We start from the raw sequence: 24,877 nt of genomic DNA, 5'->3' as shown, positions 1-24,877 counted from the left end.
TGTATATCACTGAGTGTGTGTGTGTGTGTGTGCGTGAGAGAGAGAGGATGCCCCTGTATATCAGTGAGTGTGTGTGTGAGAGAGGATGCCTCTGTATTTCAGTGAGTGTGAGAGAGAGGTCGCCTCTGTACATCAGTGAGTGTGTGAGAGAGAGAGAGGATGCCCCTGTATATCAGTGAGTGAGTGTGTGAGAGAGAGGATGCCTCTGTTTATCAGTGAGTGCGTGTGTGTCAGAGAGAGGATGCCCCTGCATATCAGTGAGTGTGTGAGCGAGAGGATGCCTCTGTGCATCAGTGAGTGTGAGAGAGAGCATGCCCCTGTATGTCAGTGAGTGAGAGAGAGAGAGAATGCCTCTGTATATCAGTGAGTGAGAGAGAGGATGCCTCTGTATGTCAGTGAGTGAGAGAGAGGATGCCCCTGTATATCAGTGAGTGAGAGAGAGGATGCCTCTGTATGTCAGTGAGTGTGTGAGAGAGAGAGAGGATACCTCTGTATATCAGTGTGTCTGTGTGTGTGTGAGAGAGAGAGGATGCCTCTGTATATCAGTGAGTGTGTGTGTGTGTGTGTGTGAGAGAGGATGCCTCTGTATTTCAGTGAGTGTGTGAGAGAGAGAGGATGCCTCTGTATATCAGTGTGTGTGTGTGTGTGTGTGTGAGAGAGAGAGGATGCCTCTGTATATCAGTGAGTGTGTGTGTGTGTGTGTGTGAGAGAGAGGATGCCTCTGTATTTCAGTGAGTGTGTGTGTGAGAGAGGATGCCTCTGTATTTCAGTGAGTGTGTGTGTGAGAGAGGATGCCTCTGTATATCTGTGTGTGTGTGTGTGTGTGTGTGCGAGAGAGAGAGAGGATGCCTCTGTATGTCAGTGAGTGTGTGAGAGAGAGAGAGTACGCCTCTGTACATCGGTGAGTGTGTGAGAGAGAGAGAGGATGTCCCGGTATATCAGTGAGTGAGTGTGGAGAGAGAGGATGCCTCTGTATATCAGTGAGTGTGTGTGAGGGAGAGGATGCCCCTGCATATCAGTGAGTGAGTGTGAGAGAGAGGATGCCCATGTGCATCAGTGAGTGTGTGAGAGAGAGTGCCTCTGTATATCAGTGTGTGTGTGAGAGAGGATGCCTCTGTATATCAGTGAGTGTGTGAGAGAGAGAGGATGCCCCTGTATATCAGTGAGTGTGTGTGAGAGAGAGGATGCATCTGTCTATCAGTGAGTGTGTGAGAGAGAGGATGCCTCTGTGTATCAGTGAACGTGTGAGAGAGATGATGCCCCTGTATATCAGTGAGTGTGTGTGAGAGAGAGGATGCCTCTGTGTATCAGTGAACGTGTGAGAGAGAGGATGCCCCTGTGTATCAGAGTGTGTGAGAGAGAGGATGCCTCTGTGTATCAGTGAACGTGTGAGAGAGAGGATGCCCCTGTGTATCAGTGAGTGTGTGTGTGAGAGAGAATGCCTCTGTATTTCAGTGAGTGTGTGAGAGAGGATGCCCCTGGATATCAGTGAGTGAGTGTGTGAGAGAGAGGATGCCTCTGTATATCAGTGAGTGTGTGTGTGTCAGAGAGAGGATGCCCCTGCACATCAGTGAGTGAGTGTGAGAGAGAGGATGCCCCTGTATATCAGTGAGTGTGTGTGAGAGAGAGGATGCCCCTGTATATCAGTGAGTGAGTGTGAGAGAGAGGAAGCCTCTGCATATCAGTGAGTGTGTGAAAGAGAGGATGCCCCTGTGTATCAGTGAGTGTGTGTGAGCGAGAGGATGCCCCTGTATATCAGTGAGTGTGTGTGAGAGAGAGGATGCCCCTGCATATCAGTGAGTGAGTGTGAGAGAGTGGATGCCCCTGTATATCAGTGAGTGTGTGAGAGAAGAGGATGCCTCTGTATATCAGTGAGTGTGTGTGAGCGAGAGGATGCCCCTGTATATCAGTGAGTGTGTGTGAGAGAGAGGATGCCCCTGTGTATCAGTGAGTGAGTGTGAGAGAGAGGATGCCCCTGTATATCAGTGAGTGTGCGTGAGAGAGAGAGGATGCCCCTGTACATCAGTCAGTGTGTGTGTGAGAGGATGCCTCTGTATATCAGTGAGTGTGAGAGAGAGAGGATGCCCCTGTATATCAGTGAGTGTGAGAGAGAGAGGATGCCCCTGTATATCAGTGAGTGTGTGTGTGAGAGAGGATGCCTCTGAATATCAGTGAGTGTGATATAGAGAGGATGCCTCTGTACATCAGTGTGTGTGAGCGAGTGGATGCCTCTGTATATCAGTGAGTGCATGAGAGAGGATGCCCCTGTATATCAGTGAGTGTGAGAGAGAGAGGATGCCTCTGAATATCAGTGAGTGTGTGTGAGAGAGAGGATGCCTCTGAAGATCAGTGAGTGAGTGTGTGAGAGAGAGGATGCCTCTGAAGTTCAGTGAGTGTGTGTGTGAGACAGGATGCCCCTGTATATCAGTGAGTGAGTGTGTGAGAGAGAGGATGGCTCTGAAGATCAGTGAGTGTGTGTGAGAGAGAGGATGCCCCTGTACATCAGTGAGTGTGTGAGAGAGAGGATGCCTCTGTGTATCAGTGAGTGTGTGAGAGAGGATGCCTCTCTATCAGTGTGAGAGAGAGGATGCCTCTGTATATCAGTGAGTGTGAGAGAGGGAGGATGCCTCCGTATATCAGTGAGTGTGTGAGAGAGAGAGGATGCCTCTGTATATCAGTGAGTGTGTGTGAGAGAGAGGATGCCCCTGTATATCAGTGAGTGTGTGAGAGAGGATGCCCCTGTATATCAGTGAGTGAGTGTGTGAGAGAGGATGCCCCTGTATGTATCAGTGAGTGAGTGAGAGAGAGGATGCCTCTGTACATCAGTGAGTGAGAGAGAGAGAGAGGATGCCTCTGTATATCAGTGAGTGAGAAAGAGAGAGAGGATGCCTCTGTATATCAGTGAGTGTGTGTGTGTGTGTGTGAGAGAGGATGCCTCTGTATTTCAGTGAATGAGTGTGTGAGAGAGAGGATGCCTCTGTATATCAGTGAGTGTGTGTGAGAGAGAGGATGCCACTGCATATCAGTGAGTGAGTCTGAGAGAGAGGATGCCCCTGCATATCAGTGAGTGTGTGAGAGAGAGAGAGTGCCTCTGTATATCAGTGTGTGTGTGAGAGAGGATGCCTCTGCATATCAGTGAGTGTGTGAGGGAGAGAGGATGCCTCTGTATATCAGTGAGTGTGTGAGAGAGAGAGGATGCCCCTGTATATCAGTGAGTGTGTGAGAGAGGATGCCCCTGTATATCAGTGAGTGAGTGTGTGAGAGAGGATGCCCCTGTATATCAGTGAGTGTGTGTGAGAGAGGATGCCCCTCTATATATCAGTGAGTGAGTGAGAGAGAGAGGATGCATCTGTATATCAGTGAGTGTGTGTGAGAGAGAATGCCCCTGTATATCAGTGAGTGTGTGTGTGTGTTTGAGAGAGCATGCCTCTGTTTATCAGTGAGTGTGTGAGGGAGAGAGGATGCCCCTGTGCATCAGTGAGTGTGTGTGAGAGGGAGGATGCCCCTGCATATCAGGGAGTGTGTGTGTGTGTGTGTGAGAGAGAGGATGCCCCTGTGTATCAGTGAGTGTGTGTGAGAGAGGATGCCCCTGTATATCAGTGAGTGTGTGTGAGAGAGAGGATGCCCCTGGATATCAGTGAGTGTGTGTGCGTTTGTGTGAGAGAGAGGATGCCCCTGTATATCAGTGAGTGTGTGAGAGAGAGGATGCCTCTGTGCATCAGTGAGTGTGAGAGAGAGAGGATGCCCCTGTATATCAATGAGTGAGAGAGAGAGGATGCCCCTGTGTATCAGTGAGTGTGAGTGAGAGAGGATGCCTCTGTATATCAATGAGTGAGAGAGAGAGGATGCCCCTGTGTATCAGTGAGTGAGAGAGGATGCCCCTGTATATCAATGAGTGAGAGAGAGAGGATGCCCCTGTGTATCAGTGAGTGTGAGAGGATGCCTCTGTATATCAATGAGTGAGAGAGAGAGGATGCCCCTGTATATCAGTGAGTGTGTGTGAGAGAGGATGCCTCTGTATATCAGTGAGTGTGAGTGAGAGAGGATGCCTCTGTGTATGAGTCAGTGATTCTGAGTGTGTGAGAGAGAGGATGCCTCTGTATATCAGTGAGTGTGAGAGAGAGAGGATGCCTCTGTATATCAGTGAGTGAGAGAGAGAGGATGCCTCTGTATATCAGTGAGTGAGAGAGAGAGGATGCCTCTGTATATCAGTGAGTGTGAGAGAGAGAGGATGCCTCTGTGTATCAGTGAGTGAGAGAGAGAGAGAGGATGCCTCTGTATATCAGTGAGTGAGAGAGAGAGGATGCCTCTGTATATCAGTGAGTGAGAGAGAGAGGATGCCTCTGTATATCAGTGAGTGTGAGAGAGAGAGAGGATGCCCCTGTATATCAGAGTGCGACCCTGAGTTAATGTGTGAGAGAGAGGATGCCTCTGTATATCAGTGAGTGACTGAGTATCCGTGTGTATTTTGTATTGCGGACAAGCAGCAGGATGATGAAACCCGACCTTTTACCATTAAAAACTTGTAAAATCCAACACAGACTGGGACTGAACAAGTTAAATTGCCAGAAGACACGTGTCCATATCACAGGTTAGATCAGACACAGGAAGTGGTGTCTGGGGGCAAAGGATCAGAAAACACCTCCTCAGATCGACCCAAAGATTGCGAGTGAATTCCCACAAAACGGGGGAACCGTTTGCTCCTGTCTCTGAGTTTCAATTCCCCCACATGCCGGTACGTTGGCGGGGGCGGGGAATACAGCCTCCCTCCATCGGAGCGGCCCCCAATCCCACACACTCACTCACTCACTCACACTCTCTCTCTCTCTCTCTCCATTTCACCCCCTGCGCCTCCACCGCCATTTTCCCTCCAAACCGTCTTCTTCTCCGCTCAGTGGTCTCAACTGGGCGACATGGACATGTCGGGCCGAAGGGCCTGTTTCCATGTTGTAAACTTCTTTGATTCTATGACCCTGCTCCATCCGGGCATTGGATGGCCGGGGCATGCGCACTGCTGACATTCACCGTCAATTAACGCCCTCTTCCCAGAATCCGCTCCTGCGATTGGATCGGAACCCGGTGATTGACATCCCCGCTGACCAATCGAGGCGCGGCTCGGGGTCACGCGGCGGCTGATTTTAAAACAGCGCGGGCGATGTTGGTCAACTGGCAAAGGCGCGCGTGTGACGTTCGTAACCTGGCAACGGCGAGCGTGTGACGTTCGTAACCCAGCAACGGCGCGCGTGTGACTTTAATAACCTGGCAACAGCGCGCGTGTGACGTGTGTTGAGGGGCGGTGCCTTCAGCCGACTGATGGGAGAGTTCAGGGGACTGGAGAAGATCAACCGTTCCCATCCACCGCCATCATCTCAATCCACCGCCATCCTCCCCCTGGAGAAGATCAACCGGTCCCCATCCACCGCCATCATTTCAATCCACCGCCATCCTCCCCCTGGAGAGGATCAACCGGTCCCCATCCACCGCCATCATCTCAATCCACCGCCATCCTCCCCCTGGAGAGGATCAACCGGTCCCCATCCACCGCCATCATCTCAATCCACCGCCATCCTCCCCCTGGAGAAGATCAACCGGTTCCCATCCACCGCCATCATCTCAATCCACCGCCATCCTCCCCCTGGAGAAGATCAACCGGTCCCCATCCACCGCCATCATCTCAATCCATCGCCATCCTCCCCCTGGAGAGGATCAACCGGTCCCCATCCACCGCCATCATCTCAATCCACCGCCATCCTCCCCCTGGAGAGGATCAACCGGTCCCCATCCATCGCCATCATCTCAATCCACCACCATCCTCCCCCGGGTGGGGGTGTGAATCAGACGGTTAATCAGACTCATCCATTCCTTTTTCACCTCCAGACTCCACTATTCCAATACCCTCCTGCCCGGCCTCCCATCTTCCACCCTCCATAAACATCAGCTCATCCGAAACTCTGCTGCCCGTATCCGAACCCACACCAAGTCCCGTTCACCCATCACCCCCTGTGCTCACTGACGGACATTTGCTCCCGGTCCGGGAATGCCTCCATTTTAAAATTCTCATCCTGGTTTTCAAATCACTCCATGACCCTCGCCCCTCTCCCCATCTCTATAACCTCCTCCAGCCCGACAACCCTCCGAGATCTCTGCACTCCTCCAATTCTGGCCTCTTGAACATCCCCCGATTTCCATCACTCCACCATTGGCGGCCGTGCCTTCACCTGCCGGGGCCCCAAGCTCTGGAATTCCCTCCCGAAACCTCTCCACCTCCTTTAAGACGCTCCTTAAAACCTACCTCATTGAGATCTGGATGAGCTCTAACCAGAGCTCTGTACAGCTGTAACATAACTTCCTCCCCTTTATATTCCAGCCCTTGAGATAAAGGCCAACACTCCATTCGCCTTTTTGATCACTTCTTGTACCCGCCCACTGGGTTTTAGAGATTTGTCGACTTGGACCCCTAAATTTCTCTGCTCATCCACAGTTCCCACACTCTTCCCATTCAGAAAATATTCCGATTTGTCTTTTTCTGATCCAAAGTGGATGACCTCACACTTGCCCACATTAAACACCATCTCCCACAGTTTTCCTCACTCACTGAGTCTGTCTGTGTCCCTGGTTTTCAGTTTCCCCAACAGGGTCCGATTCTGTTTTCAGTACAAAGTAACAGGTAATCAAATCTACCCTTTTATTAGATATATCGAAGTGATATGGAGTTGAGGTACAGATCGGCTATGATTTAATAGAATGGCGGGACAGGCTCGAGGGGCTGAATGGCCTCCTCCTGTTCCTGTATAACAGTCTCGAGGGGCTGGACGGCCTCCTCCTGTTCCTGTGCACTGTTTATTGGGTGGGGTGTGAAACAAACGGGTAATGACACAGTGTCACACACTCGGGGGACGGCAGTGAACCGTGTGAGAGAGACAGTGAGAGAGGATGCGTGTCCATATCAGTGATTGAGTGTGAGAGAGAGAGGATGCCTCTGTATATCAGTGAGTGTGTGAGAGAGAGAGAGGATGCCTCTGTATATCAGTGAGTGTGTGAGCGAGGATGCCCCTGCATATCAGTGATTGAGTGTGAGAGAGAGAGGATGCCTCTGTATATCAGTGAGTGAGTGTGTGAGAGAGAGGATGCGTGTCCATATCAGTGATTGAGTGTGAGAGAGAGAGGATGCCTCTGTATATCAGTGAATGTGTGAGAGAGAGGATGTGTGAGAGAGGATGCCTCTGTATATCAGTGAGTGTGTGAGAGAGAGGATGCCTCTGTATATCAGTGAGTGTGTTTGAGAGAGAGGATGTGTGAGAGAGGATGCCTCTGTATATCAGTGAGTGAGTGTGAGAGAGAGAGGATGCGTGTCCATATCAGTGATTGAATGTGAGAGAGAGAGGATGCCTCTGTACATCAGTGAGTGTGTTTGAGAGAGAGGATGCCTCTGTATATCAGTGATTGAGTGTGTGAGAGAGAGAGGATGCCTCTGTATATCAGTGATTGAGTGTGAGAGAGAGAGGATGCCTCTGTATATCAGTGAGTGTGTGTGAGAGAGAGAGGATGCCTCTGTATATCAGTGAGTGAGTGTGTGAGAGAGAGGATGCCTCTGTATATTAGTGAGTGTGTGTGAGAGAGAGAGGATGCCTCTGTATATCAGTGAGTGTGTGTGAGAGAGAGAGGATGCCTCTGTATATCAGTGAGTGAGTGTGAGAGAGAGGATGCCTCTGTAGATCAGTGAGTGAGTGTGAGAGAGGGAGGATGCCTCTGTATATCAGTGAGTGTGTGAGAGAGAGAGAGGATGCCTCTGTATATCAGTGAGTGTGTGAGCGAGGATGCCCCTGCATATCAGTGATTGAGTGTGAGAGAGAGAGGATGCCTCTGTATATCAGTGAGTGAGTGTGTGAGAGAGAGGATGCCTCTGTATATTAGTGAGTGAGTGTGAGAGAGTGGGGATACCCCTGTATATCAGTGAGTGTGTGAGAGAGACGATGCCCCCGTATTTCAGTGAGTGACTCTGAGTGTGTGAGAGAGGATGCCTCTGTACATCAGTGAGTGAGTGTGTGAGAGAGGGGATGCCCCTGTATATCAGTGAGTGTGTGAGAGCGAGGATGCCTCTGTATATCAGTGAGTGAGAGAGAGAGGATGCCTCTGTATATCAGTGTGTGTGTGTCAGAGAGAGGATGCCTCTGTATATTAGTGAGTGTGTGTGAGAGAGGATGCCTCTGTATATTAGTGAGTGAGTGTGAGAGAGAGGATGCCTCTGTATATCAGTGAGTGAGTGTGAGAGAGAGAGGATGCCTCTGTATATCAGTGAGTGAGTGTGAGAGAGAGAGGATGCGTGTCCATATCAGTGATTGAGTGTGAGAGAGAGAGGGTGCCTCTGTACATCAGTGAGTGTGTTTGAGAGAGAGGATGCCTCTGCATATCAGTGATTGAGTGTGAGAGAGAGAGGATGCCTCTGCATATCAGTGATTGAGTGTGTGAGAGAGAGGATGCCTCTGTATATCAGTGAGTGTGTGAGCGAGGATGCCCCTGCATATCAGTGAGTGAGTGTGAGAGAGAGAGGATGCCTCTGTATATCAGTGAGTGAGTGTGTGAGAGAGGATGCCTCTGTACATCAGTGAGTGTGTGTGAGAGAGAGGATGTGAGAGAGAGGATGCCTCTGTATATCAGTGAGTGTGTGAGAGAGAGAGAGGATGCCTCTGCATATCAGTGAGTGTGTGTGAGAGAGGATGCCTCTGTATATCAGTGTGTGTGTGTCAGAGAGAGGATGCCTCTGTATATTAGTGAGTGAGTGTGAGAGAGAGATGATGCCTCTGTATATCAGTGAGTGAGTGTGAGAGAGAGAGGATGACTCTGTATATCAGTGAGTGAGTGTGAGAGAGAGAGGATGCCTCTGTATATCAGTGAGTGTGTGTGAGAGAGAGGATGCCTCTGTATATTAGTGAGTGAGTGTGAGAGAGGATGCCTCTGTATATCAGTGATTGAGTGTGAGAGAGAGAGGCTGCCTCTGTATATCAGTGAGTGTGTGTGAGAGAGAGAGGATGCCTCTGTATATCAGTGAGTGTGTGTGAGAGAGAGGATGCCTCTGTATATTAGTGAGTGAGTGTGAGAGAGGATGCCTCTGAATATCAGTGAGTGAGTGTGAGAGAGAGAGGATGCCTCTGTATATCAGTGAGTGAGTGTCAGAGAGAGAGGATGCCGCTGTATATCCGTGAGTGTGTGAGAGAGAGGATGCCTCTGGAGATCAGTGAGTGAGTGTGAGAGAGAGAGGATGCCTCTGTCTATCAGTGAGTGTGTGTGAGAGAGAGAGGATGCCTCTGTATATCAGTGAGTGTGTGTGTGAGAGAGAGGATGCCTCTGTATATCCGTGAGTGTGTGAGAGAGAGGGTGCCCCTGTATATCAGTGAGAGTGTGAGAGAGAGAGGATGCCCCTGTATATCAGTGAGAGTGTGAGAGAGAGAGGATGCCCCTGTATATCCGTGAGTGTGTGAGAGAGAGAGTATGCCCCTGTATATCCGTGAGTGTGTGATAGAGAGGATGCCCCTGTATATCAGTGAGAGTGTGAGAGAGAGAGGATGCCCCTGTATATCCGTGAGTGTGTGAGAGAGAGAGTATGCCCCTGTATATCAGTGAGTGTGTGAGAGAGGATGACCCTGTATATCAGTGAGTGTGAGAGAGAGGATGCCCCTGTATATCAGTGAGTGTGTGAGAGAGAGAGGATGCCCCTGTATATCATTGTGTGTGAGAGAGAGGATGACCCTGTATATCAGTGATTGAGTGTGAGAGAGAGAGGATGCCTCTGTATATCAGTGAGTGTGTGTGAGAGAGAGAGGATGCTTCTGTATATCAGTGAGTGAGTGTGTGAGAGTGGGGATGCCCCTGTATATCAGTGAGTGTGTGAGAGAGACGATGCCCCCGTATTTCAGTGAGTGACTCTGAGTGAGTGAGTGTGTGAGAGAGGATGCCTCTGTACATCAGTGAGTGAGTATGTGAGAGAGGGGATGCCCCTGCATATCAGTGAGTGTGTGAGAGAGAGGATGCCTCTGTATATCAGTGAGTGTGTGAGAGAGAGGATGCCTCTGTATATCAGTGAGTGTGTGAGAGAGGATGCCCCTGTACATCAGTGAGTGAGAGAGAGAGGATGCCTCTGTATATCAGTGTGTGTGTGTCAGAGAGAGGATGCCTCTGTATATTAGTGAGTGAGTGTGAGAGAGAGGTGATGCCTCTGTATATCAGTGAGTGAGTGTGAGAGAGAGGATGCCTCTGTATATTAGTGAGTGAGTGTGAGAGAGAGGATGCCTCTGTATATCAGTGAGTGAGTGTGAGAGAGAGAGGATGCCTCTGTATATCAGTGAGTGAGTGTGAGAGAGAGAGGATGCCTCTGTATATCAGTGAGTGTGTGTGAGAGAGAGGATGCCTCTGTATATTAGTGAGTGAGTGTGAGAGAGGATGCCTCTGAATATCAGTGAGTGAGTGTGAGAGAGAGAGGATGCCTCTGTATATCAGTGAGTGAGTGTGAGAGAGAGAGGATGCCTCTGTATATCCGTGAGTGTGTGAGAGAGAGGATGCCTCTGTATATCAGTGAGTGAGTGTGAGAGAGAGAGGATGCCTCTGTATATCAGTGAGTGTGTGTGTGAGAGAGAGGATGCCTCTGTATATCCGTGAGTGTGTGAGAGAGAGGATGCCTCTGTATATCAGTGAGTGTGTGTGTGAGAGAGAGGATGCCTCTGTATATCAGTGAGTGTGTGAGAGAGAGGATGCCCCTGTGTATCAGTGAGTGTGTGTGAGAGAGAGGATGCCTCTGTATATCAGTGAGTGTGTGAGAGAGAGGATGCCCCTGTGTATCAGTGAGTGTGTGTGAGAGAGAGGATGCCCCTGTATATCAGTGAGAGTGTGAGAGAGAGAGGATGCCCCTGTATATCAGTGATTGAGTGTGAGAGAGAGAGGATGCCTCTGTATATCAGTGAGTGTGTGTGAGAGAGAGAGGTGGCCTCTGTATATCAGTGAGTGAGTGTGTGAGAGGGAGGATGCCTCTGTATATTAGTGAGTGAGTGTGAGAGAGTGGGGATGCCCCTGTATATCAGTGAGTGTGTGAGAGAGACGATGCCCCCGTATTTCAGTGAGTGACTCTGAGTGTGTGAGAGAGGATGCCTCTGTACATCAGTGAGTGAGTGTGTGAGAGAGGGGATGCCGCTGTATATCAGTGAGTGTGAGAGAGAGAGGGTGCCTCTGTATATCAGTGAGTGTGTGAGAGAGAGGATGCCCCTGTGTATCAGTGAGTGTGTGTGAGAGAGAGGGTGCCCCTGTATATCAGTGAGAGTGTGAGAGAGAGAGGATGCCCCTGTATATCAGTGAGAGTGTGAGAGAGAGAGGATGCCCCTGTATATCCGTGAGTGTGTGAGAGAGAGAGTATGCCCCTGTATATCCGTGAGTGTGTGATAGAGAGGATGCCCCTGTATATCAGTGAGAGTGTGAGAGAGGATGCCCCTGTATATCAGTGAGAGTGTGAGAGAGAGAGGATGCCCCTGTATATCCGTGAGTGTGTGAGAGAGAGAGTATGCCCCTGTATATCAGTGAGTGTGTGAGAGAGGATGACCCTGTATATCAGTGAGTGTGAGAGAGAGGATGCCCCTGTATATCAGTGAGTGTGTGAGAGAGAGAGGATGCCCCTGTATATCATTGTGTGTGAGAGAAAGGATGACCCTGTATATCAGTGATTGAGTGTGAGAGAGAGAGGATGCCTCTGTATATCAGTGAGTGTGTGTGAGAGAGAGAGGATGCTTCTGTATATCAGTGAGTGAGTGTGTGAGAGAGACGATGCCCCCGTATTTCAGTGAGTGACTCTGAGTGAGTGAGTGTGTGAGAGAGGATGCCTCTGTACATCAGTGAGTGAGTGTGTGAGAGAGGGGATGCCCCTGCATATCAGTGAGTGTGTGAGAGAGAGTATGCCTCTGTATATCAGTGAGTGTGTGAGAGATGATGCCCCTGTGTATCAGTGAGTGAGAGAGAGAGGATGCCTCTGTATATCAGTGTGTGTGTGTCAGAGAGAGGATGCCTCTGTATATTAGTGAGTGAGTGTGAGAGAGAGGTGATGCCTGTGTATATCAGTGAGTGAGTGTGAGAGAGAGAGGATGCCTCTGTATATCAGTGAGTGAGTGTGAGAGAGAGAGGATGCCTCTGTATATCAGTGAGTGTGTGTGAGAGAGAGGATGCCTCTGTATATTAGTGAGTGAGTGTGAGAGAGAGGATGCCTCTGTATATCAGTGAGTGAGTGTGAGAGAGAGAGGATGCCTCTGTATATCAGTGAGTGAGTGTGAGAGAGAGAGGATGCCTCTGGATATCAGTGAGTGTGTGTGAGAGAGAGGATGCGTCTGTATATTAGTGAGTGAGTGTGAGAGAGGATGCCTCTGAATATCAGTGAGTGAGTGTGAGAGAGAGAGGATGCCTCTGTATATCAGTGAGTGAGTGTGAGAGAGAGAGGATGCCTCTGTATATCCGTGAGTGTGTGAGAGAGAGGATGCCTCTGTATATCAGTGAGTGAGTGTGAGAGAGAGAGGATGCCTCTGTATATCAGTGAGTGTGTGTGTGAGAGAGAGGATGCCTCTGTATATCCGTGAGTGTGTGAGAGAGAGGATGCCTCTGTATATCAGTGAGTGTGTGTGTGAGAGAGAGGATGCCTCTGTATATCCGTGAGTGTGTGAGAGAGACGATGCCCCTGTATATCAGTGAGTTTGTAAGAGAGAGAGGATGCCTCTGTATATCAGTGAGTGTGAGAGAGAGAGGGTGCCCCTGTATATCAGTGAGTGTGTGTGAGAGAGAGGATGCCTCTGTATATCAGTGAGTGTGTGAGAGAGAGGATGCCCCTGTGTATCAGTGAGTGTGTGTGAGAGAGAGGATGCCCCTGTATATCAGTGAGAGTGTGAGAGAGAGAGGATGCCCCTGCATATCAGTGATTGAGTGTGAGAGAGAGAGGATGCCTCTGTATATCAGTGATTGAGTGTGAGAGAGAGAGGATGCCTCTGTATATCAGTGAGTGTGTGTGAGAGAGAGAGGATGCCTCTGTATATCAGTGAGTGAGTGTGTGAGAGAGAGGATGTCTCTGGAAATTAGTGAGTGAGTGTGAGAGAGTGGGGATGCCCCTGTATATCAGTGAGTGTGTGAGAGAGACGATGCCCCCGTATTTCAGTGAGTGACTCTGAGTGTGTGAGAGAGGATGCCTCTGTACATCAGTGAGTGAGTGTGTGAGAGAGGGGATGCCCCTGTATATCAGTGAGTGTGTGAGAGCGAGGATGCCTCTGTATATCAGTGAGTGAGAGAGAGAGGATGCCTCTGTATATCAGTGAGTGAGTGTGAGAGAGAGATGATGCCTCTGTATATCAGTGAGTGAGTGTGAGAGAGAGAGGATGCCTCTGCATATCAGTGAGTGTGTGTGAGAGAGGATGCCTCTGTCTATTAGTGAGTGAGTGTGAGAGAGAGAGGATGCCTCTGTATATCAGTGAGTGAGTGTGAGAGAGAGAGGATGCCTCTGTATATCAGTGAGTGAGTGTGAGAGAGAGATGATGCCTCTGTGTATCAGTGAGTGAGTGTGAGAGGGAGAGGATGCCTCTGCATATCAGTGAGTGTGTGTGAGAGAGGATGCCTCTGTCTATTAGTGAGTGAGTGTGAGAGAGAGAGGATGCCTCTGTATATCAGTGAGTGAGTGTGAGAGAGAGAGGATGCCTCTGTATATCAGTGAGTGAGTGTGAGAGAGAGAGGATGCGTGTCCATATCAGTGATTGAGTGTGAGAGAGAGAGGATGCCTCTACATCAGTGAGTGTGTTTGAGAGAGTGGATGCCTCTGTATATCAGTGATTGAGTGTGAGAGAGAGAGGATGCCTCTGTATATCAGTGAGTGTGTGTGAGAGAGAGAGGATGCCTCTGCATATCAGTGAGTGTGTGTGAGAGAGGATGCCTCTGTATATCAGTGTGTGTGTGTCAGAGAGAGGATGCCTCTGTATATTAGTGAGTGAGTGTGAGAGAGAGGATGCCTCTGTATATCAGTGAGTGAGTGTGAGAGAGAGAGGATGCCTCTGTTTATCAGTGAGTGATTGTGAGAGAGAGAGGATGCCTCTGTATATCAGTGAGTGTGTGTGACAGAGAGGATGCCTCTGTATATTAGTGAGTGAGTGTGAGAGAGGATGCCTCTGAATATCAGTGAGCGAGTGTGTGAGAGAGAGGATGCCTCTGTATATCAGTGAGTGAGTGTGAGAGAGAAAGGATGCCTCTGTATATCAGTGAGTGTGTGTGAGATAGAGAGGATGCCTCTGTATATCAGTGAGTGTGTGTGTGAGAGAGAGAATGCCTCTGTGTATCCGTGAGTGTGTGAGAGAGAGGATGCCCCTGTATATCAGTGAGTGACTCTGTGAGTGAGTATGTGAGAGAGAGGATGCCCCTGTATATCAGTGAGTTTGTAAGAGAGAGAGGATGCCTCTGTATATTAGTGAGTGAGTGTGAGAGAGGGTGCCTCTGTATATCAGTGAGCGAGTGTGTGAGAGAGAGGATGCCCCTGTGTATCAGTGAGTGTGTGTGAGAGAGAGGGTGCCTCTGCAAATCAGTGAGTGTGTGAGAGGGAGGATGCCCCTGTGTATCAGTGAGTGTGTGTGAGAGAGAGGATGCCTCTGTATATTAGTGAGTGAGTGTGAGAGAGGATGCCTCTGTATATCAGTGAGTGTGTGAGAGAGAGGATGCCTCTGTATATTAGTGAGTGAGTGTGAGAGTGGATGCCTCTGAATATCAGTGAGTGAGTGTGAGAGAGAGAGGATGCCTCTGTATATCAGTGAGTGAGTGTGAGAGAGAGAGGATGCCTCTGTATATCCGTGAGTGTGTGAGAGAGAGGATGCCTCTGTATATCAGTGAGTGAGTGTGAGAGAGAGAGGATGCCTCTGTATATCAGTGAGTGTGTGTGTGAGAGAGAGGATGCCTCTGTATATCCGTGAGTGTGTGAGAGAGAGGATGCCTCTGTATATCAGTGAGTGTGTGTGTGAGAGAGAGGATGCCTCTGTATATCCGTGAATGTGTGAGAGAGACGATGCCCCTGTGTATCAGTGAGTGACTCTGTGAGTGAGTATGTGAGAGAGAGGATGCCCATGTATATCAGTGAGTTTGTAAGAGAGAGAGGATGCCTCTGTATATCAGTGAGTGTGAGAGAGAGAGGGTGCCTCTGTATATCAGTGAGTGTGTGAGAGAGAGGATGCCCCTGTGTATCAGTGAGTGTGTGTGAGAGAGAGGATGCCTCTGTATATCAGTGAGTGTGTGAGAGAGAGGATGCCCCTGTGTATCAGTGAGTGTGTGTGAGAGAGAGGATGCCCCTGTGTATCAGTGAGTGTGTGAGAGAGAGAGGATGCCCCTGTATATCAGTGATTGAGTGTGAGAGAGAGAGGATGCCTCTGTATATCAGTGAGTGTGTGTGAGAGAGAGAGGATGCCTCTGTATATCAGTGATTGAGTGTGAGAGAGAGAGGATGCCTCTGTATATCAGTGAGTGTGTGTGAGAGAGAGAGGATGCCTCTGTATATTAGTGAGTGAGTGTGAGAGAGTGGGGATGCCCCTGTATATCAGTGAGTGTGTGAGAGAGACGATGCCCCCGTATTTCAGTGAGTGACTCTGAGTGTGTGAGAGAGGATGCCTCTGTACATCAGTGAGTGAGTGTGTGAGAGAGGGGATGCCCCTGTATATCAGTGAGTGTGAGAGAGAGAGGGTGCCTCTGTATATCAGTGAGTGTGTGAGAGAGAGGATGCCCCTGTGTATCAGTGAGTGTGTGTGAGAGAGAGGGTGCCCCTGTATATCAGTGAGAGTGTGAGAGAGAGAGGATGCCCCTGTATATCAGTGAGAGTGTGAGAGAGAGAGGATGCCCCTGTATATCAGTGAGAGTGTGAGAGAGAGAGGATGCCCCTGTATATCCGTGAGTGTGTGAGAGAGAGAGTATGCCCCTGTATATCCGTGAGTGTGTGATAGAGAGGATGCCCCTGTATATCAGTGAGAGTGTGAGAGAGAGAGGATGCCCCTGTATATCCGTGAGTGTGTGAGAGAGAGAGTATGCCCCTGTATATCAGTGAGTGTGTGAGAGACGATGACCCTGTATATCAGTGAGTGTGAGAGAGAGGATGCCCCTGTATATCAGTGAGTGTGTGAGAGAGAGAGGATGCCCCTGTATATCATTGTGTGTGAGAGAGAGGATGACCCTGTATATCAGTGATTGAGTGTGAGAGAGAGAGGATGCCTCTGTATATCAGTGAGTGAGTGTGTGAGAGTGGGGATGCCCCTGTATATCAGTGAGTGTGTGAGAGAGACGATGCCCCTGTATATTAGTGAGTGTGTGAGAGAGACGATGCCCCCGTATTTCAGTGAGTGACTCTGAGTGAGTGAGTGTGTAAGAGAGGATGCCTCTGTACATCAGTGAGTGAGTGTGTGAGAGAGGGGATGCCCCTGCATATCAGTGAGTGTGTGAGAGAGAGGATGCCTCTGTATATCAGTGAGTGTGTGAGAGAGAGGATGCCTCTGTATATCAGTGAGTGTGTGAGAGAGGATGCCCCTGTATATCAGTGAGTGAGAGAGAGAGGATGCCTCTGTATATCAGTGTGTGTGTGTCAGAGAGAGGATGCCTCTGTATATTAGTGAGTGAGTGTGAGAGAGAGGTGATGCCTCTGTATATCAGTGAGTGAGTGTGAGAGAGAGAGAATGCCTCTGTATATCAGTGAGTGAGTGTGAGAGAGAGAGGATGCCTCTGTATATCAGTGAGTGTGTGTGAGAGAGAGGATGCCTCTGTATATTAGTGAGTGAGTGTGAGAGAGAGGATGCCTCTGTATATCAGTGAGTGAGTGTGAGAGAGAGAGGATGCCTCTGTATATCAGTGAGTGAGTGTGAGAGAGAGAGGATGCCTCTGGATATCAGTGAGTGTGTGTGAGAGAGAGGATGCCTCTGTATATTAGTGAGTGAGTGTGAGAGAGGATGCCTCTGAATATCAGTGAGTGAGTGTGAGAGAGAGAGGATGCCTCTGTATATCCGTGAGTGTGTGAGAGAGAGGATGCCTCTGAATATCAGTGAGTGAGTGTGAGAGAGAGAGGATGCCTCTGTATATCAGTGAGTGTGTGTGTGAGAGAGAGGATGCCTCTGTATATCCGTGAGTGTGTGAGAGAGAGGATGCCTCTGTATATCAGTGAGTGTGTGTGTGAGAGAGAGGATGCCTCTGTATATCCGTGAGTGTGTGAGAGAGACGATGCCCCTGTGTATCAGTGAGTGACTCTGTGAGTGAGTATGTGAGAGAGAGGATGCCCATGTATAACAGTGAGTTTGTAAGAGAGAGAGGATGCCTCTGTATATCAGTGAGTGTGAGAGAGAGAGGGTGCCTCTGTATATCAGTGAGTGTGTGAGAGAGAGGATGCCCCTGTGTATCAGTGAGTGTGTGTGAGAGAGAGGATGCCTCTGTATATCAGTGAGTGTGTGAGAGAGAGGATGCCCCTGTGTATCAGTGAGTGTGTGTGAGAGAGAGGATGCCCCTGTATATCAGTGAGAGTGTGAGAGAGAGAGGATGCCCCTGCATATCAGTGATTGAGTGTGAGAGAGAGAGGATGCCTCTGTATATCAGTGAGTGTGTGTGAGAGAGAGAGGATGCCTCTGTATATCAGTGAGTGAGTGTGTGAGAGAGAGGATGTCTCTGGAAATTAGTGAGTGAGTGTGAGAGAGTGGGGATGCCCCTGTATATCAGTGAGTGTGTGAGAGAGACGATGCCCCCGTATTTCAGTGAGTGACTCTGAGTGTGTGAGAGAGGATGCCTCTGTGCATCAGTGAGTGAGTGTGTGAGAGAGGGGATGCCCCTGTATATCAGTGAGTGTGTGAGAGCGAGGATGCCTCTGTATATCAGTGAGTGAGAGAGAGAGGATGCCTCTGTATATCAGTGAGTGAGTGTGAGAGAGAGATGATGCCTCTGTATATCAGTGAGTGAGTGTGAGAGAGAGAGGATGCCTCTGTGTATCAGTGAGTGAGTGTGAAAGGGAGAGGATGCCTCTGCATATCAGTGAGTGTGTGTGAGAGAGGATGCCTCTGTCTATCAGTGAGTGAGTGTGAGAGAGAGAGGATGCCTCTGGAAATCAGTGAGTGAGTGTGAGAGAGAGAGGATGCCTCTGTATATCAGTGAGTGAGTGTGAGAGAGAGAGGATGCGTGTCCATATCAGTGATTGAGTGTGAGAGAGAGAGGATGCCTCTAAATCAGTGAGTGTGTTTGAGAGAGTGGATGCCTCTGTATATCAGTGATTGAGTGTGAGAGAGAGAGGATGCCTCTGTATATCAGTGAGTGTGTGAGAGAGAGAGAGGTTGCCTCTGTATATCAGTGAGTGTGTGAGCGAGGATGCCCCTGCATATCAGTGAGTGAGTGTGAGAGAGAGAGGATGCCTCTGTATATCAGTGATTGAGTGTGAGAGAGAGAGGATGCCTCTGTATATCAGTGAGTGTGTGTGAGAGAGAGAGGATGCCTCTGCATATCAGTGAGTGTGTGTGAGAGAGGATGCCTCTGTATATCAGTGTGTGTGTGTCAGAGAGAGGATGCCTCTGTATATTAGTGAGTGAGTGTGAGAGAGAGATGATGCCTCTGTATATCAGTGAGTGAGTGTGAGAGAGAGAGGATGCCTCTGTATATCAGTGAGTGAGTGTGAGAGAGAGAGGATGCCTCTGTTTATCAGTGAGTGAGTGTGAGAGAGAGAGGATGCCTCTGTATATCAGTGAGTGTGTGTGAGAGAGAGGATGCCTCTGTATATTAGTGAGTGAGTGTGAGAGAGGATGCCTCTGAATATCAGTGAGTGAGTGTGAGAGAGAGAGGATGCCTCTGTATATCAGTGAGTGAGTGTCAGAGAGAGAGGATGCCGCTGTATATCCGTGAGTGTGTGAGAGAGAGGATGCCTCTGTATATCAGTGAGTGAGTGTGAGAGAGAAAGGATGCCTCTGTATATCAGTGAGTGTGTGTGAGATAGAGAGGATGCCTCTGTATATCAGTGAGTGTGTGTGAGAGAGAGGATGCCTCTGTGTATCCGTGAGTGTGTGAGAGAGAGGATGCCCCTGTATATCAGTGAGTGACTCTGTGAGTGAGTATGTGAGAGAGAGGATGCCCCTGTATATCAGTGAGTTTGTAAGAGAGAGAGGATGCCTCTGTATATCAGTGAGTGTGAGAGAGAGAGGGTGCCTCTGTATATCAGTGAGTGTGTGAGAGAGAGGATGCCCCTGTGTATCAGTGAGTGTGTGTGAGAGAGAGGGTGCCTCTGTATATCAGTGAGTGTGTGAGAGGGAGGATGCCCCTGTGTATCAGTGAGTGTGTGTGAGAGAGAGGATGCCCCTGTATATCAGTGAGAGTGTGAGAGAGAGAGGATGCCCCTGCATATCCGTGAGTGTGTGAGAGAGAGAGTATGCCCTTGTATATCCGTGAGTGTGTGATAGAGAGGATGCCCCTGTAGATCAGTGAGAGTGTGAGAGAGAGAGGATGCCCCTGTATATCCGTGAGTGTGTGAGAGAGAGGATGCCCCTGTAGATCAGTGAGAGTGTGAGAGAGAGAGGATGCCCCTGTGTATCAGTGAGTGTGTGAGAGAGGATGACCCTGTATATCAGTGAGTGTGAGAGAGAGGATGCCCCTGTATATCAGTGAGTGTGTCAGAGAGAGAGGATGCCCCTGTATATCAGTGTGTGTGAGAGAGAGGATGCCTCTGTATATCAGTGAGTGTGTGTGAGAGAGAGAGGATGCTTCTGTATATCAGTGAGTGTGTGAGAGAGAGGATGCCCCTGTATATCAGTGAGTGTGTGAGAGAGACGATGCCCCCGTATTTCAGTGAGAGACTCTGAGTGAGTGAGTGTGTGAGAGAGGATGCCTCTGTATATCAGTGAGTGTGTGAGAGAGAGGATGCCTCTGTATATCAGTGAGTGTGTGAGAGAGGATGCCCCTGTATATCAGTGAGTGAGAGAGAGAGGATGCCTCTGTATATCAGTGTGTGTGTGTCAGAGAGAGGATGCCTCTGTATATTAGTGAGTGAGTGTGAGAGAGAGGTGATGCCACTGTATATCAGTGAGTGAGTGTGAGAGAGAGAGGATGCCTCTGTATATCAGTGAGTGAGTGTGAGAGAGAGAGGATGCCTCTGTATATCAGTGAGTGAGTGTGAGAGAGAGAGGATGCCTCTGTATATCAGTGAGTGAGTGTGAGAGAGAGAGGATGCCTCTGTATATCCGTGAGTGTGTGAGAGAGAGGATGCCTCTGTATATCAGTGAGTGAGTGTGAGAGAGAGAGGATGCCTCTGTATATCAGTGAGTGTGTGTGTGAGAGAGAGGATGCCTCTGTATATCAGTGAGTGTGTGAGAGAGACGATGCCCCCGTATTTCAGTGAGTGACTCTGAGTGTGTGAGAGAGGATGCCTCTGTACATCAGTGAGTGAGTGTGTGAGAGAGGGGATGCCCCTGTATATCAGTGAGTGTGTGAGAGCGAGGATGCCTCTGTATATCAGTGAGTGAGAGAGAGAGGATGCCTCTGTATATCAGTGAGTGAGTGTGAGAGAGAGATGATGCCTCTGTATATCAGTGAGTGAGTGTGAGAGAGAGAGGATGCCTCTGTATATCAGTGAGTGAGTGTGAGAGGGAGAGGATGCCTCTGCATATCAGTGAGTGTGTGTGAGAGAGGATGCCTCTGTCTATTAGTGAGTGAGTGTGAGAGAGAGGATGCCTCTGTATATTAGTGAGTGAGTGTGAGAGAGGATGCCTCTGAATATCAGTGAGTGAGTGTGAGAGAGAGAGGATGCCCCTGTATATCAGTGAGTGTGTGAGAGAGAGAGGATGCCCCTGTATATCAGTGTGTGTGAGAGAGAGGATGACCCTGTATATCAGTGATTGAGTGTGAGAGAGAGGATGCCTCTGTATATCAGTGAGTGTGTGTGAGAGAGAGAGGATGCTTCTGTATATCAGTGAGTGAGTGTGTGAGAGTGGGGATGCCCCTGTATATCAGTGAGTGTGTGAGAGAGACAATGCCCCCGTATTTCAGTCAGTGACTCTGAGTGAGTGAGTGTGTGAGAGGGGATGCCCCTGCATATCAGTGAGTGTGTGAGAGAGAGGATGCCTCTGTATATCAGTGAGTGTGTGAGAGAGAGGATGCCTCTGTGTCTCAGTGAGTGTGTGAGAGAGGATGCCCCTGTATATCAGTGAGTGAGAGAGAGAGGATGCCTCTGTATATCAGTGTGTGTGTGTCAGAGAGAGGATGCCTCTGTATATTAGTGAGTGAGTGTGAGAGAGAGGTGATGCCTGTGTATATCAGTGAGTGAGTGTGAGAGAGAGAGGATGCCTCTGTATATCAGTGAGTGAGTGTGAGAGAGAGAGGATGCCTCTGTATATAAGTGAGTGTGTGTGAGAGAGAGGATGCCTCTGTATATTAGTGAGTGAGTGTGAGAGAGGATGCCTCTGAATATCAGTGAGTGAGTGTGAGAGAGAGAGGATGCCTCTGTATATCAGTGAGTGAGTGTGAGAGAGAGAGGATGCCTCTGTATATTAGTGAGTGAGTGTGAGAGAGAGGATTCCTCTGTATATCAGTGAGTGAGTGTGAGAGAGAGAGGATGCCTCTGTATATCAGTGAGTGAGTGTGAGAGAGAGAGGATGCCTCTGGATATCAGTGAATGTGTGTGAGAGAGAGGATGCCTCTGTATATTAGTGAGTGAGTGTGAGAGAGGATGCCTCTGAATATCAGTGAGTGAGTGTGAGAGAGAGAGGATGCCTCTGTATATCAGTGAGTGTGTGTGTGAGAGAGAGGATGCCTCTGTATATCCGTGAGTGTGTGAGAGAGACGATGCCCCTGTATATCAGTGAGTGACTCTGTGAGTGAGTATGTGAGAGAGAGGATGCCCCTGTGTATCAGTGAGTGTGTGTGAGAGAGAGGATGCCTCTGTATATCAGTGAGTGTGTGAGAGAGAGGATGCCCCTGTGTATCAGTGAGTGTGTGTGAGAGAGAGGATGCCCCTGTATATCAGTGAGAGTGTGAGAGTGAGAGGATGCCCCTGTATATCAGTGATTGAGTGTGAGAGAGAGAGGATGCCTCTGTATATCAGTGATTGAGTGTGAGAGAGAGAGGATGCCTCTGTATATCAGTGAGTGTGTGTGAGAGAGAGAGGATGCCTCTGTATATCAGTGAGTGAGAGAGAGAGGATGCCTCTGTATATCAGTGATTGAGTGTGAGAGAGAGAGGATGCCTCTGTATATTAGTGAGTGAGTGTGAGAGAGAGATGATGCCTCTGTATATCAGTGAGTGAGTGTGAGAGAGAGAGGATGCCTCTGTATATCAGTGAGTGAGTGTGAGAGGGAGAGGTTGCCTCTGCATATCAGTGAGTGTGTGTGAGAGAGGATGCCTCTGTATATTAGTGAGTGAGTGTGAGAGAGAGGATGCCTCTGTACATCAGTGAGTGAGTGTGAGAGAGAGAGGATGCCTCTGTATATCAGTGAGTGAGTGTGAGAGAGAGAGAGGATGCCTCTGTATATCAGTGAGTGAGTGTGAGAGAGAGAGGATGCCTCTGGATATCAGTGAGTGTGTGTGAGCGAGAGGATGCCTCTGTATATTAGTGAGTGAGTGTGAGAGTGGATGCCTCTGAATATCAGTGAGTGAGTGTGAGAGAGAGAGGATGCCTCTGTATATCAGTGAGTGAGTGTGAGAGAGAGAGGATGCCTCTGTATATCCGTGAGTGTGTGAGAGAGAGGATGCCTCTGTATATCAGTGAGTGAGTGTGAGAGAGAGAGGATGCCTCTGTATATCAGTGAGTGTGTGTGTGAGAGAGAGGATGCCTCTGTATATCCGTGAGTGTGTGAGAGAGAGGATGCCTCTGTATATCAGTGAGTGTGTGTGTGAGAGAGAGGATGCCTCTGTATATCCGTGAGTGTGTAAGAGAGACGATGCCCCTGTATATCAGTGAGTGACTCTGTGAGTGAGTATGTGAGAGAGAGGATGCCCATGTATATCAGTGAGTTTGTAAGAGAGAGAGGATGCCTCTGTATATCAGTGAGTGTGAGAGAGAGAGGGTGCCTCTGTATATCAGTGAGTGTGTGAGAGAGAGGATGCCCCTGTGTATCAGTGAGTGTGTGTGAGAGAGAGGATGCCTCTGTATATCAGTGAGTGTGTGAGAGAGAGGATGCCCCTGTGTATCAGTGAGTGTGTGTGAGAGAGCGGATGCCCCTGTATATCAGTGAGAGTGTGAGAGTGAGAGGATGCCCCTGTAGATCAGTGATTGAGTGTGAGAGCGAGAGGATGCCTCTGTATATCAGTGATTGAGTGTGAGAGAGAGAGGATGCCTCTGTATATCAGTGAGTGTGTGTGAGAGAGAGAGGATGCCTCTGTATATCAGTGAGTGAGTGTGTGAGAGAGAGGATGCCTCTGTATATCAGTGAGTGAGTGTGAGAGAGAGAGGATGCCTCTGTATATCAGTGAGTGAGTGTGAGAGAGAGAGGATGCCTCTGTATATCAGTGAGTGAGTGTGAGAGAGAGAGGATGCCTCTGTATATCCGTGAGTGTGTGTGAGAGAGAGGATGCCTCTGTATATCAGTGAGTGAGTGTGAGAGAGAGAGGATGCCTCTGTATATCAGTGAGTGTGTGAGAGAGAGAGGATGCCTCTGTATATCAGTGAGTGTGTGTGAGAGAGAGAGAGGATGCCTCTGTATATCAGTGAGTGTGTGAGAGAGAGAGGATGCCTCTGTATATCAGTGAGTGAGTGTGTGAGAGAGAGGATGCCTCTGTATATCCGTGAGTGTGTGAGAGAGACGATGCCCCCGTATTTCAGTGAGTGACTCTGAGTGTGTGAGAGAGGATGCCTCTGTACATCAGTGAGTGAGTGTGTGAGAGAGGGGATGCCCCTGTATATCAGTGAGTGTGTGAGAGCGAGGATGCCTCTGTATATCAGTGAGTGAGAGAGAGAGGATGCCTCTGTATATCAGTGAGTGAGTGTGAGAGAGAGATGATGCCTCTGTATATCAGTGAGTGAGTGTGAGAGAGAGAGGATGCCTCTGTATATCAGTGAGTGAGTGTGAGAGGGAGAGGATGCCTCTGCATATCAGTGAGTGTGTGTGAGAGAGGATGCCTCTGTCTATTAGTGAGTGAGTGTGAGAGAGAGGATGCCTCTGTATATTAGTGAGTGAGTGTGAGAGAGGATGCCTCTGAATATCAGTGAGTGAGTGTGAGAGAGAGAGGATGCCCCTGTATATCAGTGAGTGTGTGAGAGAGAGAGGATGCCCCTGCATATCAGTGTGTGTGAGAGAGAGGATGACCCTGTATATCAGTGATTGAGTGTGAGAGAGAGGATGCCTCTGTATATCAGTGAGTGTGTGTGAGAGAGAGAGGATGCTTCTGTATATCAGTGAGTGAGTGTGTGAGAGTGGGGATGCCCCTGTATATCAGTGAGTGTGTGAGAGAGACGATACCCCCGTATTTCAGTGAGTGACTCTGAGTGAGTGAGTGTGTGAGAGGGGATGCCCCTGCATATCAGTGAGTGTGTGAGAGAGAGGATGCCTCTGTATATCAGTGAGTGTGTGAGAGAGAGGATGCCTCTGTATATCAGTGAGTGTGTGAGAGAGGATGCCCCTGTATATCAGTGAGTGAGAGAGAGAGGATGCCTCTGTATATCAGTGTGTGTGTGTCAGAGAGAGGATGCCTCTGTATATTAGTGAGTGAGTGTGAGAGAGAGGTGATGCCTGTGTATATCAGTGAGTGAGTGTGAGAGAGAGAGGATGCCTCTGTATATCAGTGAGTGAGTGTGAGAGAGAGAGGATGCCTCTGTATATCAGTGAGTGTGTGTGAGAGAGAGGATGCCTCTGTATATTAGTGAGTGAGTGTGAGAGAGGATGCCTCTGAATATCAGTGA

General features: G+C 49.2%; 1 protein-coding gene across 1 annotated transcript in view; it reads left to right on the top strand.

Moving 5' to 3' along the window:
• Nucleotides 1-5,814: 5,814 nt before the first annotated feature.
• The window catches only part of LOC137315445 (uncharacterized), a 58,482-nt gene continuing 39,419 nt past the window's right edge, over nucleotides 5,815-24,877 (top strand). The window contains exon 1 of the mRNA XM_067980122.1: nucleotides 5,815-6,667. The gene's annotated coding sequence lies outside the window, so the exon portion shown is untranslated. The remainder of the gene's footprint in view (nucleotides 6,668-24,877) is intronic.

Source organism: Heptranchias perlo, unplaced genomic scaffold (assembly GCF_035084215.1).
Source record: "Heptranchias perlo isolate sHepPer1 unplaced genomic scaffold, sHepPer1.hap1 HAP1_SCAFFOLD_55, whole genome shotgun sequence".
NCBI lineage: Eukaryota > Metazoa > Chordata > Chondrichthyes > Hexanchiformes > Hexanchidae > Heptranchias > Heptranchias perlo.
The sequence above is the reverse complement of the archived record's forward strand: the minus strand, read 5'-3'. Positions and strand labels throughout refer to the sequence as shown.